Below are 23233 nucleotides of genomic sequence, written 5' to 3' on the forward strand. Positions count from 1 at the left end.
TCAATGAAATGCTGCTTCTCTGAAAGAGGCCTCCGTGTTCACAACTTTGGACTTGTCTTCGGCTTATCATCAAATTCCTCTGCTCAAAGGTTCTCACACATACATGGCCTTCATTAACCCAAAGGGCCTTTTTCAATACAAAAGACTGCCCTTTGGATTAGCCTCTGCAGCTTCTGTATTTCAAAGAATGGATCACCACACTTATGGGTTTTGATTTTCAGTTGGAATATCTTCCAGGTCCTTGGAATTAGGGATGTGCATGGAACTAGCTGGCCCGGTTCGGTCTGAGACCGGACTCGAACCTGACCGGACCAGTCTGGTCCAGCACCCCTTAGAACTCTCCCCACAGTTCAGTTCGGGGGGGGGGGTTGTTTCCGCAAAGTTTTGGTTTTTAAATTTTGTTTTTACCTTAGACCCTTCGAGGGTCTTCCTCTAGGCCACGGTGTGTGTGTGTGTGTGCTTCCACGAAGGTTCCCCCTCCCCCTGCAGGCCTCATTTATCACCGCTGCGGCTTGTATAACACTCTTTTTTGGCCACAAACTACTACTTCTAAAAGATGCTGGAGGACCAAAGCTGTGCAGCCCTGGTGTGGACAACAGTATTGTGCTAGCTTCCTATGTTTCTATTCAGATCTCACCTCCAGGCTGGTTTCCATTGCCTAGATCCTCCCAGAACATGTCTGCATTCCTGCACATCAGCATCTAATATCCTAGTTTCCCTCTTGGGCACCTTCCAGATTACACACTACAAGGTTATATACCTTCTAGTTCCATTTTCTTTTAGTTAAACAGAAGCAAAGCAGGAATTCTCCAGCTACTTGCAATGGAGCAAGTTTGTTCAGACATAAATATTCTGACATCCAAAAACCTGTGATATTGATAAAAACTATAGATAAATAGTTAAAGTTACATGCATGCCTCCCCTGTATCCACTAAAGTTTAACCAGCATACTAAAGAACACAAGTACCACAGTCTATACATTACCTTTTTTCTAAATCCATATGTCCTCCACATGAGTTCATGGCCATACACAAACTGAAAGCATTCCATGCATATTAGAACAATGCTTCCCAAACTTCTGATAGCTGAAAGTATGCTTTTTCTGAATTAGAAAACAAGGCACTCTTCAGTATTACACCTGTAACACTCTTTTGGAAGAAAATAAGAATCGCCTACCATTGAGGAAAAGTTCCTCATCAACACACACACACACACACACACACACACACCATGTTTCCATGTGAGTCACTGTTTTGAACAAGCCTCTTGACAGAAGATGACAAACCCAGCCCAGAAATACAACAAGCAGCTTTGGGGGAGTCAATGATCAAATCACAGTTGAAAAGATGTGGCAGAATTTCTTGTATCATGTGGAGGCAGAAGGGAAGCAAATAAGGCTAAAGCAGTGAATCACGAAGAGTTGCAGAGGGTAGTCTCTTCAGTGTAGGGCTCCTTTGGGAACACCAGCACCTTCACATATTTTAATAGGCAAATCTTCCAGCACACTAGCAGTCATCTCTGCACACATTGAGAATTACTGTATTAGCTCCTAATCTAAAGGAAATTAAATTTAGTTTAGCCTGACAATTTATTCCATAGCATTTTATTAGTGCCTGCTACTGGCTGTCTACATGTCCAGCTTGTTATTAGCTCCATATGGTCATTCTATGGAAGTGAGTGCCATAGTCCAATTATTAAGAAATGCACTGAAACATTATCTTTTTTCAATTACATATGTTCCAATTTACCTATCTCATTTCATTTATCATAGGATGGCATTAACACAGCCCATTCAGCATTTCACAAGTATTTTCCATTGCATGTTATACTCATTTTATAAAATTAAATGTCATAAGGTAGCTCCACTGATCTCTACTATAACATATAGGCTTGTGCACCACCAAAAATATTGAACTCTGACCCAGCTGTGGCATGACTGGGAGGGGCCATGTTAGCTACTCCCAACTGTCATGTCGTGTCATGCTTCCCCCTCTCCTTCCGATGGTGGGGGTGGGGGCAGGACAGGCTGAGTGGCTTCATCTCAATCCAGAGGAATGCATGCACATGTGCACACATGCACCCCTGCCCTCTTGGCCTGGGATTTAAGAGAGAGCCCCACCTTTTTGTTTAACTTTCCTTCCAGGATAGGTAGGTTTCCCCTCACACTGCAGTCATGGCTGCAGCCACAGAAAAGCTTCCATTTCCCAGAAGCACCCATATCATACAAAGGCCTAGAAGAAAAGGAGAGAAATCCCTTTTAAATCCCAAGCTACAGAAGCCAGCTCCCTGAGCGTGGGTGTTCCCTCTGGAGCAAGGATAAGCTTATCTCCCCTGCCCCACCCAGTCACAGGGAAAGGAGGCGGCAGCCAGATTCCAAAAGAGCTGTCAGCTCTCCAAAGGAGTTCCACCATGACAGCAGGGAGACTCCCAACAGTTCCAGCGATCAGAGGCTCCCTACTGTCATGGCGGAACTCTGCCCAAAAACAACTAACAGAGGGCAAGCTGGATCACTAGGTCTGTTGGACCTGACATAATGCACAGACCCTAATGGCATTATATTTTTTTGCACCTATAGAGCACTTTTTAAAATAAACTTTTATCCCCTTGGGAAAAGACAGATATATATTTCATGGAATTTAATGATACAACTGCAAATTAACAAAATATTTAAATTTGCAAACAAACGAACCCCAAAACAAGAACAAAACCCACCAAGAAATGCATCATGTTTCAATGAAGTGTTTAGCTTAAACAACAAAAACTTAGCATGCAGACATAATTATGATTTATCGATTCAAAGCTGGTTTTTAGCTATGTTCATGAACTGTGCTTGAACCCTGGAAATTCAATACTAATTTGCCACCCTAACCACAAAGTATAGACAATTTGTTTATCAGCAAGTTAAGATTTCAAACTAGAAATGCAGAGGTGTGTTTTGGGAGTTGTCTTTAAAAAACAAACAAACAGAAAGATCACCTTTCCCAGAGAGTTAGTTATAATTGATAATCATAATCCCAAATGGATAACAGTTGTAAAAATTAATGAGACTGGACAACACAAGAAGAGCCCTGCTGGATCAGGCTAAAGGCCTATTTAGTAGGGGTGTGCACGGAACCAGTTCCGTGCACTCCCGGGAGGGTGGGGAACTTTAAGAGGCAGGGAAGGCGCTGCCTACCTGCCAGACCCCGCCCCACCATTCTTCCCCCACTGGCACTCTCTCCAAAAGCGGATGCACGGGACTGCAACGTTCCTCCCTGCGCCCTGTTCTGCATCGCCATGCAAATGGGGAAGGGGGGGAGTAGCGGAGCAGGGGCTGGCAGGTAGATAGCGCCTTTCCCTGCCTCTTAAAGTTACCCCCACACACATTCGAACCGGTTTGGAATCCGGTCAACAGAACCGGTTTGGTGCTCCAGAAAAGGAGCGCCGGACTGGTTGCGTGCATATCCCTACTATTTAGTCCAGCATCCTATTTCCTGCAGTGGCCCACCAGATGTCTCTGAGAAGCCTACAGGCAAGAGCTTAGGGTATAGCAATAGCAATAGCACTTACATTTATATACCGCTCTATAGCCGGAGCTCTCTAAGCGGTTTACAATGATTTAGCATATTGCCCCCAACATTTCTGGGTACTCATTTTACCGACCTCGGAAGGATGGAAGGCTGAGTCAACCTTGAGCCCCTGGTCAGGATTGAACTTGTAACCTTCTGGTTACAGGGCGGCAGTTTTACCACTGCGCCACCAGGGGCTCATTGTATGCCCTCTCTCCTGCTGTTGCTCCCCTGTAACTGGCATTTAGAGGCATCCAGACCAGTTAGTCTTGGTTGAGCACCACTGAAATAAATGAAAAGTTAGTCATGGTTAACTTAATGTTCATTAATTTCAATTGAAATTTGTCATCACTTTTGTTGCATCTATGAAAAATTGGTCTGGAAGTCTTCAGGATGATTATGTATGTAATCATTTGTTTTAAATCACACTGTTTTTCAACAGAATTTAAGGCAGATAAAAGTAAAACTATTAAAATAAAAAATAAAAAGATGGCTGCATTACTAACATTACAAGATCAGAATAGAGGGAAATAAAACACTAAAAGCTACCAAAGGCCAGAATCCAAACAGCAGAAGCAGCTCTGACGGTGTTGGGTAAGGTCTGCCAGAATAAAAACATGTTTTAGTCCCTGCTTAAAAATCACCAGGAAAAGTGCTCCATAAAGATCATGACAGGGAGCCCTAAAGAGAGTAGACTACCACTGAGAAGGCTGGCTGGTGCTTTTGAAGAGTTCAATTAACTCAGCTCCATTGCTCATGAAGCAGGGGAGGGAGGCATATTTCAACTAGGGGTGTGCAAACAGATTTGAAACCGAACTGAATCCCACCCCACACCCAGGCACGCAGGGTCCCACTGCAAAGGCGGTCTCCAAAATGGCTGCTGCAACAGGGAATAGGCCCGAAAAGGGCCAAAGACACCCAAACCAGGCAGGTTTTAACTCCCCAGGAGGCCGGCGGGGGAGGGGCAAACTCCACTGCCCCCCTGCCACCTTGGAGAAGCTCCTGGGGGGGGGAGTAAGTTTAAAAATAAAAATAAATACTTTTTTTTTTCAAGGTTCAAACTCGAACCAGGTGGTTTTGTACACATCTCTAATTTCAACAACCTGCCTGTCCACAGGAAGTGCTTCTGTACCACCCAAAATATGTCCCTAAGCATTATGCAGTCCTCAGGGACCTATTCTTGGATGGCTTCGGGGGAAGCGGAGACTGTCAAAATTCACTCCCCCACCTCCCACAAGCACCAGAGCAGCATTAATATTGAACTCTTCAGAAGCACTTGTGCTTCACCAGCACTTCTCCCATAGCACTGGTGCTTTGTTAATATGAATGTGATCGACTGAGTTCTGCTGTGGACTAGAAAGAAGAGCATGTTGTTGCTTTTGGGAATTGACACTGCTTCACAGACTAGCACCATTTGTTTAGATGCCTACCTGCTCCCCAATGCCTTGTATATCTCTAAATAAGCAAAAGCTACATACACTTTTCCAATACATTGCCCTCACAAGGATACAAAACGCTACCCTAGAACATCCCACTTCTAAGGAAAGTAAGTAACATGAACCAGTATGAAAGCCATGATATAACAATTCTTTGAAATATTATTAGCTCTGAATTAGCACAATGCTGCTAATTCAAACAAAAGTCAACCACAATGCTGCTAATTCAACCGAGTGAGGGCCATTCCCAGCTCTCCAGGCCACCAAAATCCTGAAGGGCTTTTCCTTGACCCCCACCCCCGCCACCCCAAATGCCCCTCCAGCCAAACACCAATACTGAATCTACCTATCAACACTCTCCTGCCACAAAAGTGGGGCAAACATTCGTCTAGCCCGGTTTACTCTATTATTAGAGTTAGCTCAGAATTAGCAGAATGCTGCTAATTCAACCAAAACTTGCAGGCAGTTGGCAACATCAACTCTTAATAATAGTTATAAAATGCACATTGCTGAACAGCACATAATGAATACATCCAGATCGTCCCAAGAAGTTACTCAAAGATCGCTATGAGCTGCAACATAGTTACAAGTACTTGAGCAATATTTTGTGTGATAGTTCTACTCTGTGGAGTTACTGGAAGCCAGGGCTACTATGGACACTCTGCATTTTGTGAAGTGGCATCTGCTCTGGAACATCACAGCTTCCTGCAATATAATGGATGCTGTTGAAACTTGAGGAGGTTGATTCACTTACGTAGTAAAGGGAATGATCTGGTAGTTTATTTATTTATTTAATGGATTTTTATACCTCCCCAAACCAAAGTCTTTTAAAAAGCTGAACTAAGAATAGAACCGCCGGAAAACAATTAGTTAACAGATACAGTGGGTGGATTTAGCATGACTCACAGGAGGGTAAACCTGAAAGTAAGGTCAGTTCTGAAGGCCTTCTGTCTAAGCTCAGATATAGGTGAAGCTATACAAACCGTTTTGGCTGAATTTATTTTTAAAAAATTGGAAAAAGGACCATCGCTTAAGGTAGGGGTTTCCACCTTTGGGTCCCCAGATACTCATGGGCTATAACTCCCATCATCTCCAGTCACAAAGGCCTTGGCATCTGGGGGTCCAACATTGTGAAACCCTGCCTTAAGAGAAGACATACTGCTAGGACCTGAATCTGCAAAACATTCCATTTTACAGAGAACTATGTTGATGCAGAATTCTATAGGATAATAACAGCTATAGTACTGTTTATTTTTTAGCCTACTTTCCTTAAGGAAAGTAAGCTTTTGAGATCATCCAACGTTCTGTGTGTGTGTCCGTGTCTATGTGTCCCCATGCTCCTCCCATCAACTTTGCAATGCCTGGACCAATATGAACCAAATTGGGTACAGCTGCAGGGACACATAGGGACAGCTCAATGGCATAGTCTGTGATGATGTCATCCCGCCCAATTCAAGATGGCAGATCCATGAATGTTTGAGGCACGAGTGGGTAAACTTGTGAACCACCTAATTGATCTGAACCAAATTTGGAACAGTTGTAGGGACACTCCAGCGGCATAGTTTGTGATGATGTCATCCACTCCAATTTGCTACAGCTGTAGGGACGGCTCAAGGGTGTAGTTTGTAATGATGTCATCCACCCCGATTCAAGATGGCAGACACGTGAACATTTGAGGTGCAGGTGGGCTAACTTGTGGACCACCTAACCAATTTGGACCTAATTTGGTGCAAATCTGGAACAGTTGTAGGGACACCTCAACTGTGTAGTTTGTGATGATGTCATCCACCCCAGTTCAAGATAGTTGGTGCATCAACATTTGAGGAGCAAGTGCGCTAACTTGTGGACCACCTAACCAAATGGAAACAAATTTGCTACAGCTGTAGGGACATATGGGAACACCTCAACGGTGTAGTTTGTGATGTCATCCACCCTAATTCAAAATGGCAGATGTGTTAATGTTTAAGGCTGAAGTGGGCTAACTTGTGAGAATAGTAATTATAAATTAAGATTATAGTGAAAGGAAAGTTGGTCAGCCCATTTCCGGGCCCAATTCAAACTGTTTTTAACTTTTAAAAAACTAAATGGTTTGGGACCGGGTTACGTAAGAGAGTGCTTTGCCTCTTATGTACCAACTCAGACTTTAAGATCTTCTTCGGAGGCCCTGCTCTGAGTGCCCCTGCCAAATGAGCTGAGGTAGGTTGAGAGGATCTTTTGGTGGTTGTACCCCATTTATAGAATAGCCATAAACCCAATGAGGTTCACCTGGCTTCATTGCTTTGTTCTTTTAGATGCCAGGTAAAGACCTTTTTGTTCACACAGGCTTTTTAAATTTTGGTTTTTAAATCTCATTTTTAAAACTGACTAAAAACGTTTTGTAATTTTTTTGTATTGTACTTTGTATATTTTGGTGTGTTGTGATTCCATGTGTTATGTGTTTCTACTTTTTGTTTTAATGCTGTGTTGTGAGCCACCAGAAAACAATTTGCGATGGGGTGGCTAATATTAATGGCTTTATTAATATTAGTGGCTTTATTATTAATTGTTGTTGTTGTTATAGTAGGCAGATTAGTTACCAGAACTTGTTTTTTAAAAAATATATCAACCTTTATGCTAATTGCTGAATTGTAACCTATTAAAACCCACCAACACAGGGGCATAACTAGGGGACAGGGGGCTCGTGTTCACCACTCTCTCGGGCCACCTCTTGGAGTGAGGGAGATAATGAAGAAAATAGGGAAGGGTGGACCTGGGGGGGCCTCAGGAGCTGGGGGCCTGGATTCTTTTGACCCATTCACTCAATTATAGCTACATCCCTGCACCAACATAACCAGCCCACCTGCCCAGACATATCTTCATCAATCACTTTGGAATTTGGAACCACTTTTGTGTCAGTTCCATGCCTGGTATTGCGGAAGCAATTCTTAGTCTGTGTAGGCGAGAGAGTGGTGATTTGCAAGATGGCCTGTATCAGAGCCTTCAAGTTTCTCTGCCAAAATAATTTAAACAACTATCTAGCAAAGGGATAGTATTAGATCTAGCAAAGGGACAGGCCTCAGAGAAATCCTATATGTTTATATGAAAATAAACATTTTCATAAATAAAAACATTTATATGAAAATTAACTGACATCCTAAACCAAAGCATCTCTGCCCGCATTTGCCAACAATTCTGCTACATCTATCCTGGTCAGAGCAATCTAAATTCTGTACAAGGAAAGGGTGAATGATGTGATCTTTATGAATTAACAAGCATATATCCACTTGATTTGCATACTTCACATTGCAATTTTATGCATGTTTTCTCTGAGGTAATTTCCATTGTACACAATAGGTCTCTCTCTTTAGTAAGTGGCTCCAGACTAATGTTTTGTTTTGTGCACTAAAAAAGGTTTTGCACACCCAACAGGAGAGGAGCTATCCTTGCCAATTTCCCCTTCCTTTTGCAGTACAGCCCAATGTGCCTCCAAAAAATATGTTCCTGAAGGTTGTAGTACCTCAGAGATTTATTTTTGGAAGGCACAGAGGGCTGCATTAGGAAGTGGGGGTTTGAATCAGTGAAAATTGTGTCTGAGCTGCACACATGAAATGGTTTTCAGCACATCTGATGTTAGTCTGGCTGTCAACCAGTGTGTTTAGGATTGAAATCTTATTCTACTTTTATTTATTAAGAGCAGCAAAGAGGTGCAGTAAAGAAGTTAACTTCCTGACCAATGGAGGAACCTTATTTGGTCACTTTTCTGGCTTCTGAGAGTTCGTTCACTAGGCATTACCTACAAACTTTCAAGCTTGTTTTCATATTCACAAGGGCCAGAAACATGCTTTTTAAACAACCTTAAATATGGAAGCTCAGATTCTCAGGAAGCTGAATTCTGTATCCTATACTAAATTCTGGAGTTTTGCAGCACATGCACACATTTGCAGAATATAGTCTTGCCCATTGTTTCTGTAGTTTATTTACTGATGTATAATTTATTTTATTTATTGAATTTCTATACCGCCTAATACAGAAATCTCTAGGTGGTTGAAAAATCTCCAGGCGGTGCAATTCAAGAAGAGTTGAGTGCAACTGTACTTGAGTTTCACTCAGGTAGCAGTAAGCATGCCCAATCTCCCAGTCTTCCAGGAAGAGGGAACTAAATTACAAGGGTGAAGACAACTCCAAATGATACTGAAGTGATTCATAAAGTAGTTGCCTAGAAATGAGGTAACTGGATATACTTCATTATATACATCACAGTCACCTAGAAAAGCAGCAGTTCAGCTTTTCTAATTCTGTTTCGACTGTTTAATATAAACTCTACAAAAAGTGGACTTGCTCCATATTATGTCAAATAAATTATATTTTCCCAGAATGCTGTAGCAATAGCACTTACATTTATATACCGCTCTATAGCCGGAGCTCTCTAAGCGGTTTACAATGATTTAGCATATTGCCCCCAACATTCTGGGTACTCATTCTGTAGATGCCAATCAATCAAAGTGCTGGCAAAAATTATTGAATCCCAGATTTCCTTAGTGACATCTTTACGACAATACCAGGTGTCCCTGAAATTCAATATTACAAGAGTTCTCTAAATAAAATGTTAGCACACAGAATGACTGATGGTTTCAGTGTACACAAAACTAAAAAGAACAGCTGACTTTGTAAGATATTCCACTTAGGGAAAATCAACTTATTTCCTATGCTTTCTTCCCCTTTGTTTTCCTCCTCAACAAATGGCTCTTAATTTTTGTTTTCTAAATATATTTTGAATGTATTACATTTCAGTTAAAAGTATCTGGCAAGAATATCTGATTAATCATAATCATCTTTATTATTAGCACCACTCCATTTTGTTATCACTACTACAGAGAACTTTAGCAAAAGCTATACAGTATGCAGCAAAGCTTAACAAATCATTTTGTTACATGCTTATTACCAAGGACACACTTAAACTGTGACCCCGAGAATGAACTCTCTCGCAACTCCCATCTCATGTGTGGCCTTATTTTGGTCTTTAAAATTTCCCACAGTTCATAGCATGGATGGCAGGAACACATCACAAAGCATATTCCTGCAAGCAGGGTATTAATACTACTGTACTGGTGTCTATGTGGGACTACTTGCCCAAGAGGAATGTGACTTATGGGTCAGAAAGAGCCCCAGAATAAAGTCACTGTGCTCTTATTCAATGTACTCCAGTGAACAGAATGAAAAATGTAAGATCCGGTTTTTAGAAAAGGAATCAGATCTTCCAGGACCCAAGTCACAAATCCTGTCTCTTAATGAAGTGAACTTACTCTCTTGTACTTAGAATATCAGTTGTCACTTAACAATAATCAATAAACCGACTAGAATTATTCTGAGAATTTGGCTAACAGTTTAATGCTACACAAGTGGTCAGTGCTCCAAATTGTGTGGAAACGGTGCAGAATAAATAAGTACAGAGGATGCACATTCCCAAAGAGGTTGTTTGATACATTCTTACAAACAACAAATGCTTTATGGCACCTTAGAGCCTAATAATTTAATTGCAGCCTATGCTTTCATGGACATCAAATGTATGAAGAGCTATCCTTGCTGGCAAGACTCATGCACACAGGTGCAGATGGGAAGAAAACTCTAAACAGGTAGGTCTTATCGAGTTCTGTTTCGCTATACCCATGTATATGCCTGCCAACTGAGGATAATACTTCATGCACCTAATGGTGCATGGGCCGTTGCTTATACTACCTGAAGTTGTTAGTCCTTTAAACTGCATTAAGACTCTGTTTTGATATGGCTGTCTCTCTATAACTCTATGAAGGGGGGTGGGTGGTGGCAAAGAAGATGCATGTGCAACATTAGTTTGCACTGTCAAGGTAGTGCAAAGCTTTACAGTAGCACACCATTTTAGCACATATTTTGAAAAAGGTATTATAAAATGTTTACATATCCCCACATTATACCTCCCAACCACCCCTGGCCGGAATACTGAATAGGAACCGCTTCAAATATCAATCAAATCTCTCTCTCTAGAACAATGTTCTTGCTCAATTTTTATCCAAGACGGGCACTCCAGAGACACAACCTCTGGTTGTGTTGCTGCTCTGGTTGTGAATCTGTGAATCTGTCTGCTTGAGATTGCCCATAGAAATCCCTTGTGTTCGTGATGAGAACCAGTGTATTCATCTTGTCTTAGGTATACAGGCATTTTGCATTTTAGAATGCTTATGTCCTCCGAAAGCTTGGCTACATTGAACCATCATATCTAAGACATTTGTGGCATATTTAATAAAAGCATACTTTTTAACAACAGCCTACCTTTCTGACTGGGGCTAATTTAAAATAACTATTCTTTATAACATTTATATCCTTCATCTTCACAGTCTCAGGGCAGCTCACAGTAATGTTTAAAGTAAAGGTAAAGGGTGCCGTTACAATAAGTGTGCTTTATAGTAATGTTTACTATACATTTACATAGTACTAAGTTCCAATTTACATTTGTACCCTCTTCTCACTTCCTCCCCCCCTCTCTCATCCTAACTTGCATCCAACATAAAGACCATCCAGGCTCACAAAAAATTTGTTAGTCCAATTGAATACAATGGGATTGATTGTGCTGCCAATCGAAGGACCCTTTTCACTGCCAATATGCAACTACTCATATATTAAGAAATAATGCCTTGAATCAGTGCATCTCCCTCTCCAGGAAGTAACCATACACCTTGGAACAGGGATCTGTGCTTCCAGGTCAAATAACACAGCTTCTAGAAAAGTTAGGCCCCAGCAGATATTAATCCCCATTAAGACCAGGAGAGCTGGTCTCATGGTAGAAAGCATGACTTGTCCCCTTAGCTAAGCAGGGTCTACCCTGGTTGCATATGAATGGGAGACTTGGTGCGTGAGCACTGTAAGATATTCCCCTTAGGTGACAGAGCCTCTCTGGGAAGAGCAGAAGGTTCCAAGTTCCCTCCCTGGCTTCTCCAAGATAGGGCTGAGAGAGATTCCTGCCTGCATCCTTGGAGAAGCCGCTGCCAGTCTGTGAAGACAATACTAAGCTAGACTGACCAATGGTCTGACTCAGTGTATGGCAGCTTCCTATGTTTTAAAAGCTATGTGTGAATAAATAAAGTCAGTGCAGAAGATACAAATCTAGACCTTAGAGGCCTGGGTTGAGGCCTCAATTTCCCTCCTTAAGTCAATGCAGCAAGTCACTTCTCTCATCCTTGGCTTGCAAAATGAGACTATGGCTACTACTTTATGCACACCTACCTAGAAATAAACTCCCACTGAACTCAATAGAACTTAATGTCAGAGTAAACATCCATAGACCTGGGCTGCAACTGAAACCAACCCAGGACAAGGCATAGCAGAGCGCATGTGCATTCAAGGCAGAAAGCATGTGAATCCTTGACATTTGGAGGTGAAAGTGGAACTATGGATTTGAGATGACTGAAGTTTGGATTGGGCAACATAATACAGAAGCCATAGGGCAAGTCTCCTGATAATGGGTACATATGATTTGGGATGGTCCAAAGAGTGATTTTGGAATACAATATACCACAACTTATTTACAATTGTGCTTCCAGTCTGTGGGAGCAGGTCAGCCTGCTTGAGTGGCATGTTGTACTCAACCAGATGATTGAACTGGGCAACAATGCACAGTGTCAGCCTCTGGGTGGTGTGTACAGAATATGTGGGATGGCCCAAAGGCAATTGGCTACATTATCCAATTGGCTGCAGTATTTTATGTAAACCGCTTGGAAGGTCTGCCTGAAAAGCAATATATACATGCCAAAACAAAACAAAACAAAGTAATAATATCCCAGTTCCTTGTAATTGTGATGTTAATGTGAGGGACCACGCTTGAGTGTGTGTTGTGCATAAACTGTCTTTTGGACGGGTCAACAACATACATCAGCTCCTAACGGACAGTCTTTCCATTATGACAAGGCATGGGATAGTCAAAAAGTGAAATTTTGGGATACAGATTTTTAATAAATCCAAGCCCTCTTCTGATTTGATCCTCACCTTGAATTCAAATAGGGAACTAAGAACTACAGATAAAGAACTGGGGACCAACTTCAGCATGTGACTGTGAGCATGCACAAAGTGCATTTTCCTCCTCACCTTTTTCTGTAAGGTCAAAAAGTACAACTTTCAGGTAGACTCCCCCATTTCAGAAATTAAACACTGCAACAGGGGCTAGAAACATCTGAGGCACCTAGGCAACTAAGAAGTCTATAGTAGTGACAGATACAAATTTGAGCGTTCACCGCAAACCCAACCGAATATAAACCTGCAAATGAACATAATGTTTGCTCTGTGTTATCCCATCATCCCACAGTCTCTGCAAACCATGCCTCTCCCCTTGCACTTCATTTCAGTTTTTTCTCCCCGTTTCTGGTGGTGGAGGGAGAAAGAACGAGTTTTGTCTGCCCTGCTCGGTTACCAGTCCTATTTTATCTGTCCGCAGCAGAAGGAAGGGGCCGATGATCCCAGTGGTTTTCCATGCGGGCATCCTCCTGCCCCGCGCTAGAAATATCTCAGCAGCCAGGACGATGACGGGAGGCAAAGAGTTCTACTCCCGGGTAGGGGAGCAGGGGCGAAGGGGTGCGGAGCGATAACGCGTGTGCATGCAAAAAGGCTGGGCACCCAGTAGCTCCGACCTGGGGAATGGAGAAAGGAGGCAGAGGGCGGCGGCGCAGGAGAGGAGCTTCTTTTCAAGGCAGGCTCCTCAGCCGCGGAGCCGATTATTCCCAGAACTAGAGTCCAGCGCCAGATGGGGCCACGCCACGATTAAGAGTGCAACCCTCTGCAGCAGATCTGCATGGAAAGAGTCGAGCCCACGGAACTCAGAGGGGGCCTAACTTCCGAGGAGACACGTTCGGGATGCCCTGGACGGTTGCGCTCTCACGCGCCAGAGTCAATCCCATTCCCACGGACAGAACCCAACGACTTCGGAGTAAGGCACGCAGCTGACAGCGCCTCTTGAGCACGTGGAGAGCGCAACTGCTGCCCCAGGCGTCGGGGGGGGGGGGGGCCGGGTCGAGGCTTCCAAGTTTAGGGGCTGGGAGGCTAAAAATACAGCCGAAATTGAAGCCCTGAGCTGGGCAGCGCGTCTCTAGGGCAGCGGCGGCAACGCGCACTGCAGGTCGCTTGCACTCCTGCCTCCCCGCGAGGAGGGACTCCCAACAGCAGCCGCGCCAGAAACAGGACGAGGGAGGGAGACCCGCCTCGCCCTCCCTGCCGCCTCTTCGCCCTCCGCGTCAGCCCTCTGGGCTGCTTCTCTTCTTACCTCGCTCTTCTTTGCTCCAAGTTTCCCCTCCGGGCGCTGCTGGAAACGCGCGCTCGTCCTTCCGCGGCCCCTTGCCAGCCGCTGTTAAGGCTTTGACTAAAATAGGGAGCAGCGAGCCGCCACCAAGCAGGCTGCAGGCGGCGCCAGCCTCGGGGTCAGAGACGGCCGAGGCAAAGAGCGACCCCCAGCGCGCAGGCGCTCCCCGGCAACTTCTGCCGCCGCCGCCTCCCACACTATGCCAAGAGCGCCTTCGACGGTCTCTGCCCGGGCGCGAGCTTCCCGCGCCGCTATGGCTCTCTCCCGCCGCGATTGTGCCATTTGCCTGGCCCGGCCGCTAGCGGACCCAATTAGGTAGTTACCGCCTGCTCTCCTCTCTGGCTCGCGCTCAGCGGTAGGGAAAGTGGCTGCGGCGGGGAGTCTTCTTGACAGGGCAGGGCTTCATCTGAACTCTCTGCTCTTGGCCCCACAAACTAGTTTCACATCCAGAGCTTTGCCTCTGGTCTGGAATATCTGGAAGGGAGTGATTACCCGAGACACGTCGTCTATTACTCTGGGCATGTGCAGAACTCGTGGCACTCTATGCCGTCTAATCACAAATCATTCTCACCCATTAGTGAATTAAAAATCACTTTAGTAAGTTCCAATTAGAACAATAAAGGAACGAACTAGCCTGAATTAGCCTGAAAATAGCAAGTAGAAAAAGAGCTCAAACCAAGAGCTGTCTAACAGAGCGAGACAGGACCGGAACTGGGGATTGAGTGACAGCTACTTAACCTAGCTACTAGCCTGCCTGAAATTTGTTTGGTCCTATCTCCCAGCATGCAGAGGCTGATAAACTAGTCCATTGAGGATGACCTCCCTATACCATGGGAAATCCTTCCACGTAGGGATAACACCCCTGGTTTTCCTTTCTAGTAGGGTTGTATGACAATATTGGTTCTTGTGGGCTCATCAGAACTACTGCTGAGTCTCTTAGATAAAAACCTCATGAGTTGTAGGTGTGCATATCCATGTTAGAGGCATGCAGCAAGAGGAATTCATAGCCTTCTAAGATTTTTTTTTTTTAAATTAAGCCTTGAAAATGATTTGTAGAATGATGCAGATGTTAGAAGACGGATGTGCTGCTATTCATTAAATATCTCACAAAGAACATGCAGTAGTCTCCATGGCATGTGTATAACCACATTCCATCCAAAATCACAACAGCAATGAGCTAAGGTTAATCACAGATATCCAATACAATGGTCAGTAACGTGGTACATATTTCCAGGAACAAAAGATAGGCAAAGTGAAATATCCGTGCAATAGTCCACTTGGGGGATGTTTACAGGAAGTACGGAACAAATGCACATTTGTTGTGTAATCAATGGGTAGGTCCATCTGGATACTAAAATACAGAGCCTGGTCCAGAGACACATGCCTGTAGCAATGGATTGCCTGTGTCTTCCTGTGCATGTTGGTGTCAATTTTCATAGTGCCAGTGGCTGCTTAAGAGGACTATAGGGGCCCTCATTTTGCATCAACCCACATTGGGAAAAGAAAGGGTTAGATTAAGTCCTCTATATGTACAAGTTGAAGCTGGCCATGTTATTCATCTGTTTGGTACAACATGCACAGCTCCAAACTCACTGTTGGGAACTACTCAAGGAGAGAGGAGTCCTTGATTCAAGATCCAGTCTTGAATCCGGTCATTTGCAAGCACAGTGTCCATTTGTGTGCTTGGCTCTCAGTGGAGCAGGGGACGTGCACATGGAAGCCATGCAGATCACCTCACTGGACTAGAGCATAAAATAGTGTTCTACATTGTAATCCAGCTGAATCCAGATAAGACAGAGGTACTTATTGTGCGGGGGTCGGAACTCAGGAGATGATTTTTAGCTGCCAGTTCTGGATGGGGTTACACTTCCCCAGAAGGAACAGGTACACAGACTGGGGGTCCTTCTGGACACAAACCTCTCCCTGGTGTCCCAGGTTAAGGCCATGGCCAGAGGTGCCTTTTATTAGCTTCGGCTGATACACCAGATGCACCCGTTTCTTGAGATAAATGACCTCAGAACAGTAGTACATCTGCTGGTCACCTCCAGACTTGACTACTGCAATGTGCTCTATGTGGGGCTGCCTTTGTACATAATCCGGAAACTGCAGTTAGTCCAGAATGCAGCAGCCAGGTTGGTCTCTGGGTCATCTCAGAGAGACCTTATCACTCCGATTTTAAAAGATCTACACTGGCTGCCGATAAATTTCCGGGCAAAGTACAAGGTTTTGGTTATAACCTATAAAGCCCTAAACAACTTGGGTCCTGGGTATTAAAGAGAATGTCTTATTTGCTACGAACCACACTGCCCATTGAGGTCATCTGGAGAGGTCCGTCTGCAGTTGCCTGCCACCAACTCGTCTGGTGGCTACTCAGGGACAGACAGGCCTTCTCCATTGCTGCCCCGAGGCTTTGGAACACACTTCCTGCTGAAATAAGAGGGGCCCCCCCCATTTCTTACAACTTTTAAAAGGGCAGTCAAGATGCATTTGTTCACCAAGGCTTTTAATTTGATATTGTTTTAATTGTGTTTTAACAGTTTTAACATTTTAAATTTTAATTGTTGAAATGTTTTAATCTATTTATTGGGTTTTTGTATTGTTTTGTTGTAAACCGCCCAGAGAACTTGCGTTTTGGGTGGTATAAAAATGGCCCCCTTCAACCCTAAGTGTGGCTAATTGTTTATTGGGCCTGTGTGAAGCTTTGCCCAAAGCTGAACACTCTGGCACCATGTAGAGGCGACCATTCCCACCGTGCAGTGCCGTACTTTACGCAGCACTGGTGGGGCTCCTTTAAGGGAAAAGGAGCCCTCTTGAGCCCCTGCACTGTCTTGGAAGGTGTGCACAGACTGCTGAGGAGCTTTTCCCAGGGCTGTCCTCTAGAGTTCTGAAGAGAGGATCTTGCTTAAAGGATCCTCCCAGCTCGCCACCAGCACTGAGAAAAGTGTAATACTGTGCAGAGGTCAGCACACTGGGAAGTGGCTCTAGGTTGTTCGGTGGTGCCTGCTTGAAAAATAGTGAAGATCCCTGGACTAGGAGTACAGCAAGCTGTAAGCACAATGTTGCCAATGGTGCTCACTACATTCACCATCATTCCAACATTTGCCAATTTCAGCTGAGACTAGTATTCGTTGCTTGCATAAGATTAGTATGGAAACAACATTGCAGGTAGCATGGCTTGGTTATATATTTAATTTAATGATATGAAAATAGGAATGCAGTCCATTTAAGAACCCACTAGCTTTATTATGTTGCTAATGATTGATAACATTGTTTAATCTCAAAACAATGAACACCCTTGAAACTACTTTCTAATGAATCTCTCTCAGACAATGTGCCTGTTATGTTACTGATTAATTTTCTGCTTTGCTTCCTTTCTAAGACACACAATGGGGAAAAACAACAACCCTCTTTTGTTAGAGGAACCTGTAGATAGTAAAACAAAAAAAAAAAACACCATTTTATAGTCTTGTATAGCTATGACTTGATGAAGTGGTTTCTCTCCAGCAGTTTTGGAAAGTCCTAAAAAGGCCTAAAATTAAAATGTCTTGATCCTGTGAGCAATGTGCAAAGGGTGGCATGCTGTGTTGTGATACCCATCCGGTGTCACCATAACTTGTGGTGGTTGTGCCAATGCAACAGGGCAACTTGGTGCTGCTTCTGTGGCAAAAGCTACCATAGCCAGATGCCATGTACTGACATTGCGCAAAACGTCTGCTCTGCAAAAAAAGAGCATCCAAAGGGTCAACATCTGGATAAGTCATCTGTTTAGCGGCAGATATGTAGCTGGCAATTTTGGTGAATCTCCAAAATTTAATTTGTGTGAGCAGGCCCCAGATCTGGCAACTGATTTAAAACATCTAAAGCAAGAATAGGTTAAAATACCTCTGAGAAGATACAGAGTGGATTTTGCTCACTGCCATAGAGAATCCCCACACATCAGTAATGCTTTCAAGGTCAGAGGGCAGTGTTTTTCAGGAGATGCAAGCCTCTTTTAATAAGCAAACACTGGGCAACCCTGAAAAGGGGACATTCCCTAGGAAAATTGATTGATTGGTTGGTTGATTGGTTGATTTATATACTGCTTTTCATTAAACATTATCTCAAAGCAGTTTACAGTATAATTAAAACAATGCATAATTAAAATACAAAGGTACAGATAATATACATATAAATATAATATCTCTATTTAAAAGTTTAAAACCCCATTAAAAACAATAATACATAAAGAGGGCTGGGTCACATTTTTACTTGCTTCCTAAAAACTGTCATGAAGACTTAAGAGCAGATGCCAGCCAGGAGAGCTTTCCAATGCCTGGGGGCAATGACTGAGAAGGCCCCGTCCCACATACTCAACAACCAAACCTCTCACTGTCAGCACACATAGCAGGAGACTCCTCTGATGATCTTGTCAAGTGGGCAGAAACCCTTTCAGTACCTTGGAGTACTAATAGGTGAGCCTTTCTGTTTGGACAGGACTCACAGAAAGAGCCTGGATTAGGACTATGCACTCACATTATTCATGAGCTAGAACCGAGCTGTATTTTCTTGCATATGCAGCACAGATGGCAAAAGGATAGGGGTTGCCAGCCCTCCAAGATTGGTCTGGAATCTCCAGAATCAGCATCAACTTAACTTAAAATCTCTGGGAAAGCAATCCCAGAGATTTTAATGGCTTGATATTGTGTAAAATACTGAGGAAAATTCTTCAGGAATCGCTTCAGTCAATGTTGGCAGCCCTGTATAAGAAGGATGTATAATGGGTACATTATAAGCTTTCTAACAATGTTTTAAACTCACATCACTGCATGATGAAAGTTAACTTTTATCTCCACTTGTTTAAAATGATGCCCAAGAGAGCAGCCAGATTTTATAGTCATGAAATGAACTATATGGGAAAAGAAAATACCTACATTTCCAAGTATTTCTGTGGTAGGGTTTCATCTTCTTTTCCCAGTGAGATATATAGTTTGCCTGTTTCAATTTCCTCACCCTATTTCCACATATTGGAAATGTCTCTGATGAACAAATGTCTCAGAACAGCCTGTACAGGATGCTCTTTTTCCTTCTGTACAAACCAAATAGCCAATTAACAGAGATCAGAAGAAATGAATCAAAGGAGCCAAGAGGAGTTCTATCTTTATGTTCAATATGCAGGATTTAAGAATGAACAAACTATCTCACATGATCGTGCATGATTAGCGTGTTAGGAATAATAGGAGCAAGTTTATTTTCTTTTACCAAGTGCTGGGAATGAAATATTTGCCAAAAGAGCTGATTGTAAGAGGCATGAAGCGGCATGAAGAGATATAACATTCAAATTGAAAGCTATGTCATTCCTCCTGGCTCTTTTGACATACATGTTTGCTTAAACATGGATCCAGCTGGGCCAGAACTTAGTTAAATTTGATGAAACCCTCTGCAAACGCCAATACAAACATGTTCTAAAACTGACTACACTGAGAAAGCAGGATGTTTTTGCTGCTGGAAAATGCAGCTCCTGATGGCATCGACTCAGCACCAGCAACCCTATTGACCACTAAGGACATTAGGAGTGGAGACAGCTAGTAAGGGCATTCCATCTCTGATCATGCTGTCTCTGTTCTCTGATTCCCTTGTTGACCTGATATTCTCAGGTTTCTTTCTCTTAACTGGAGAGACTTCTGTCTTCTTTTTTCCCTTCTTCCTGTATGTAGCAACCAGCTAGGCACGTAGGCTTATCTATCTCCCTGATGGATCTCATACATAAACTACTTTATTTAGAATGTTAACTTTATGTCTCCAGACAGTATTAATTAGCAGTGCTCTCCTTACCTGTGCACTTCAGCTGCCACTGGCATAGATAAACAAATCTCCCCTCCAACTCTCTACAGTGTTTCCTGGCATAAAGTTAATACTTAGACTAGGAGAGAATGCTCAAATGGTAAGGACCCCAGATAAATTTTAGAGGTGCAAATCCAGTTCGTCCGTATGTAGGCTGTGACTGTATGTTTCTACAACATTTTAACTGTGCCTTCAGTTTTGCCTGCAGCTATTACAGTTCAGAAACTAGATTTTGAATAACTTTATCCCTCTCTTAAGCAAATAATTTGCTATTCTTTAAGGAACTGTATCTCTTCCACAGTTACCTTTTTAACATCATGGCTTTAATGTTTGCTGATTGGGTCCATATTCAAAACCTCTTATTATCTGTAGCTTACTTTAAGTAGCTTACTTTTCTTTACTTTATTACGGTCATAGATCAGAATATAAGCAGTATTATCCGTAGCATTTCCACTAGGGATGTGCAGAACTGGACCACTGTGAACAGGGCTGGTTTGAGCAGTTCAGTTGTGAATCACTGCGAACCGGTTCAGGCTGGTTCATTGAACCGACTGGCCCAGCCAATTGGTTCAACCAAACCAGTCCACAGCCTCGTAGTTCGGTCCAAATTTGGTCTGAATTCAGACCAAACCATGCCAGTCGGTTCATGCACACCCCTAATTTCTACCAGGTGCTCTGCGTTTTCTAGAATTTGGCACCTAAAATTTGTCTTAGTGTGCTACTGTACACATATCAGTTCTTGTGCAAGTTGCCGTCTTTGTTAGAATGATTCTGGTGATATCCTATTGATTTGTATATGATTAGTTTACTAAGAAAGTCCAAAATAACATTAGCATTTCAATTACAGGTGTATTACTAATACTTTCTCATAATGTTTTTATTGCTGCCTAATGAGGTTATTGTGTTAGTCATACATATTTGCTATCATGATGACTTCTACACCAGAAATCCATAAACATGGGTTTACGCACCCCTGCTAACTGGGCAAAGAGGCACCTTTTACCGTGGTGATTCTCTTTATTTAGCAGGGGGAGAGTAACTGGCCCTATCCACCCCCAGCACAGTACTTCCAGTGACTGTTGCTGGCGTCTATCTTATGTTTCGTTTTACAATGTGAGTCCTTTGGGGACAGGAAGCCATCTTATTTATTTATTGTTTCTCTTTGTAAACTGCCCTGAGCTATTCTTGGAAGGGCGGTGTAGAAATTGAAATAATAATAATAATAATAATAATAATAATAATAATAATAATAATAAAAAACCAGGCACTAAGAACAAATGCAATAAGAGCAAAAGTCAAAAAATCCACAACAAACAGCAAGTGCCACCTTTGTAAAGAAGCAGATGAAACAGTGAGCCAGCATGGTGTAGTGGTTAGAGTGCTGGACTAGGACCGGGGAGACCCGAGTTCAAATCCCCATTCAGCCATAAAACTAGCTGGGTGACTGTGGGCCAGTCACTTCTCTCTCAGCCTAACCTACTTCACAGGGTTGTTGTGAAAGAGAAACTCAAGTATGTAGTACACCGCTCTGGGCTCCTTGGAGGAAGAGTGGGATATAAATGTAATAATAATAATAATAATAATAATCAGCTGTTGTAAAAAGATCGCACAGACTGACTACAAACAAAGGCATGACAAGGTAGCAGGGATGATACACTGGAACATCTGCAAAAAATACAGATTACCTGTAGCCAGGAATTGGTGGGACCATAAAATTGAAAAAGTTGAAGAAAATGAAGATGTAAAAATATTATGGGACTTCTGACTACAAACAGAAAAACATCTGCCACACCATACACCAGACAGAACTGTAGTTGAGAAGAAAGAAAAACAAATCAAAATAATCGACATAGCAATACCAGGGGATAGCAGAATAGAAGAAAAAGAAATAGAAAAAATCACCAAATACAAAGATCTACAAATTGAAATTGGAAGGCTGTGGCAGAAAAAGACCCAAATAATCCCAGTGGTAATTGGTGCCCTGGGTGCAGTCCCAAAAGACCTTGAAGAGCACCTCAACACCATAGGGGCCACAGAAATCACCATCAGCCAATTACAAAAAGCAACTTTACTGGGAACAGCCTATATTCTGCGACGATATCTATAACAACAACAACATGGACAATAAAATTCAGGTTCAGCCATCCTAGGTCCTTGGGAAGGACTTGATGTCTGGATAAAACAAACCAGTCAATAACACCTGTCTGACTGTGTAAACAAGAAAATAATAAAACATATGTATTTACAAGTTACGGGTAAAACTTGATGTACACCGACTTGCATTGGTAAGAGATGTGCTTCTTATTGGAAGTGCCTCATTAAAAACAACAACATCACTGCAGTGGCAGGGGGACCACAGAGTGAGGAGCTATTGCACCATTTTCACATCGAAAATTACCCCCCAAAGCTGCTATATGCCTCTGCTGTGGCTATGCTACTCTGGCACACATTCCATGGATTTCAACTGATTTCAATTTCACGTATGTTTGGAAGGTAAGTTCTATGAATTTAAATTATTTAGACACGTCACTTTGTGAATGTGCATTGAACTGAAGTGAGATACAGTAGAAACATGAAGGATGCTATTTATTAGGTCATTCTGACACTTGCCCCATTTCTATAAACGTTCCACCTCTTCTCCCTTGAAAAAGCTGCCAGTAGGGGAACTGGATTCACACCAGAATTGCTGGCAGCATTCATGACAGTTACTGCACCACACTTCCTTGACATGGTTTGAATCCCTGCAGCGGAATGAAAAGCAGGCTTTTCCTTTTATGCCAGTGCTGGAACTTGTACACCTAATTCTTTAAGCTGCTGCCTGGTTAGAACACATGAAGATATTCTGTAATATTGTGCATTTTTCTCATGTTCTGACAGCCTTATGCTGAGAAGATCTTGTATCATGCTGGGGCAGTCATTAGAAGTTTCATTAGACAAAATTGGATCATTTCATGTTTATTATATCCATTCATTTTCTTTCCCACAGGCAATGCTTGCCTCTTTTCCTGTGTTTCTTGTTCTTTCCATGTGGGAAATTATTGTCCATCATTTTTGTGCCAGAAGTGTGCTATAAAAATAAATATTGATATTATCAGGTCACAAATAGAACAGTATCACAACACACTGTACAA

The 23233-nt window shown here is 42.8% G+C and overlaps 1 protein-coding gene across 1 annotated transcript in view; it reads right to left on the reverse strand.

Moving 5' to 3' along the window:
* LOC128339088 (uncharacterized) overlaps nucleotides 1–14704 on the reverse strand; it is a 90498-nt gene extending 75794 nt beyond the window's left edge. The window contains exon 1 of the mRNA XM_053282663.1: nucleotides 14247–14704. The gene's annotated coding sequence lies outside the window, so the exon portion shown is untranslated. The remainder of the gene's footprint in view (nucleotides 1–14246) is intronic.
* Nucleotides 14705–23233: the final 8529 nt, after the last annotated feature.

This window comes from Hemicordylus capensis, chromosome 1 (assembly GCF_027244095.1).
Source record: "Hemicordylus capensis ecotype Gifberg chromosome 1, rHemCap1.1.pri, whole genome shotgun sequence".
NCBI lineage: Eukaryota > Metazoa > Chordata > Lepidosauria > Squamata > Cordylidae > Hemicordylus > Hemicordylus capensis.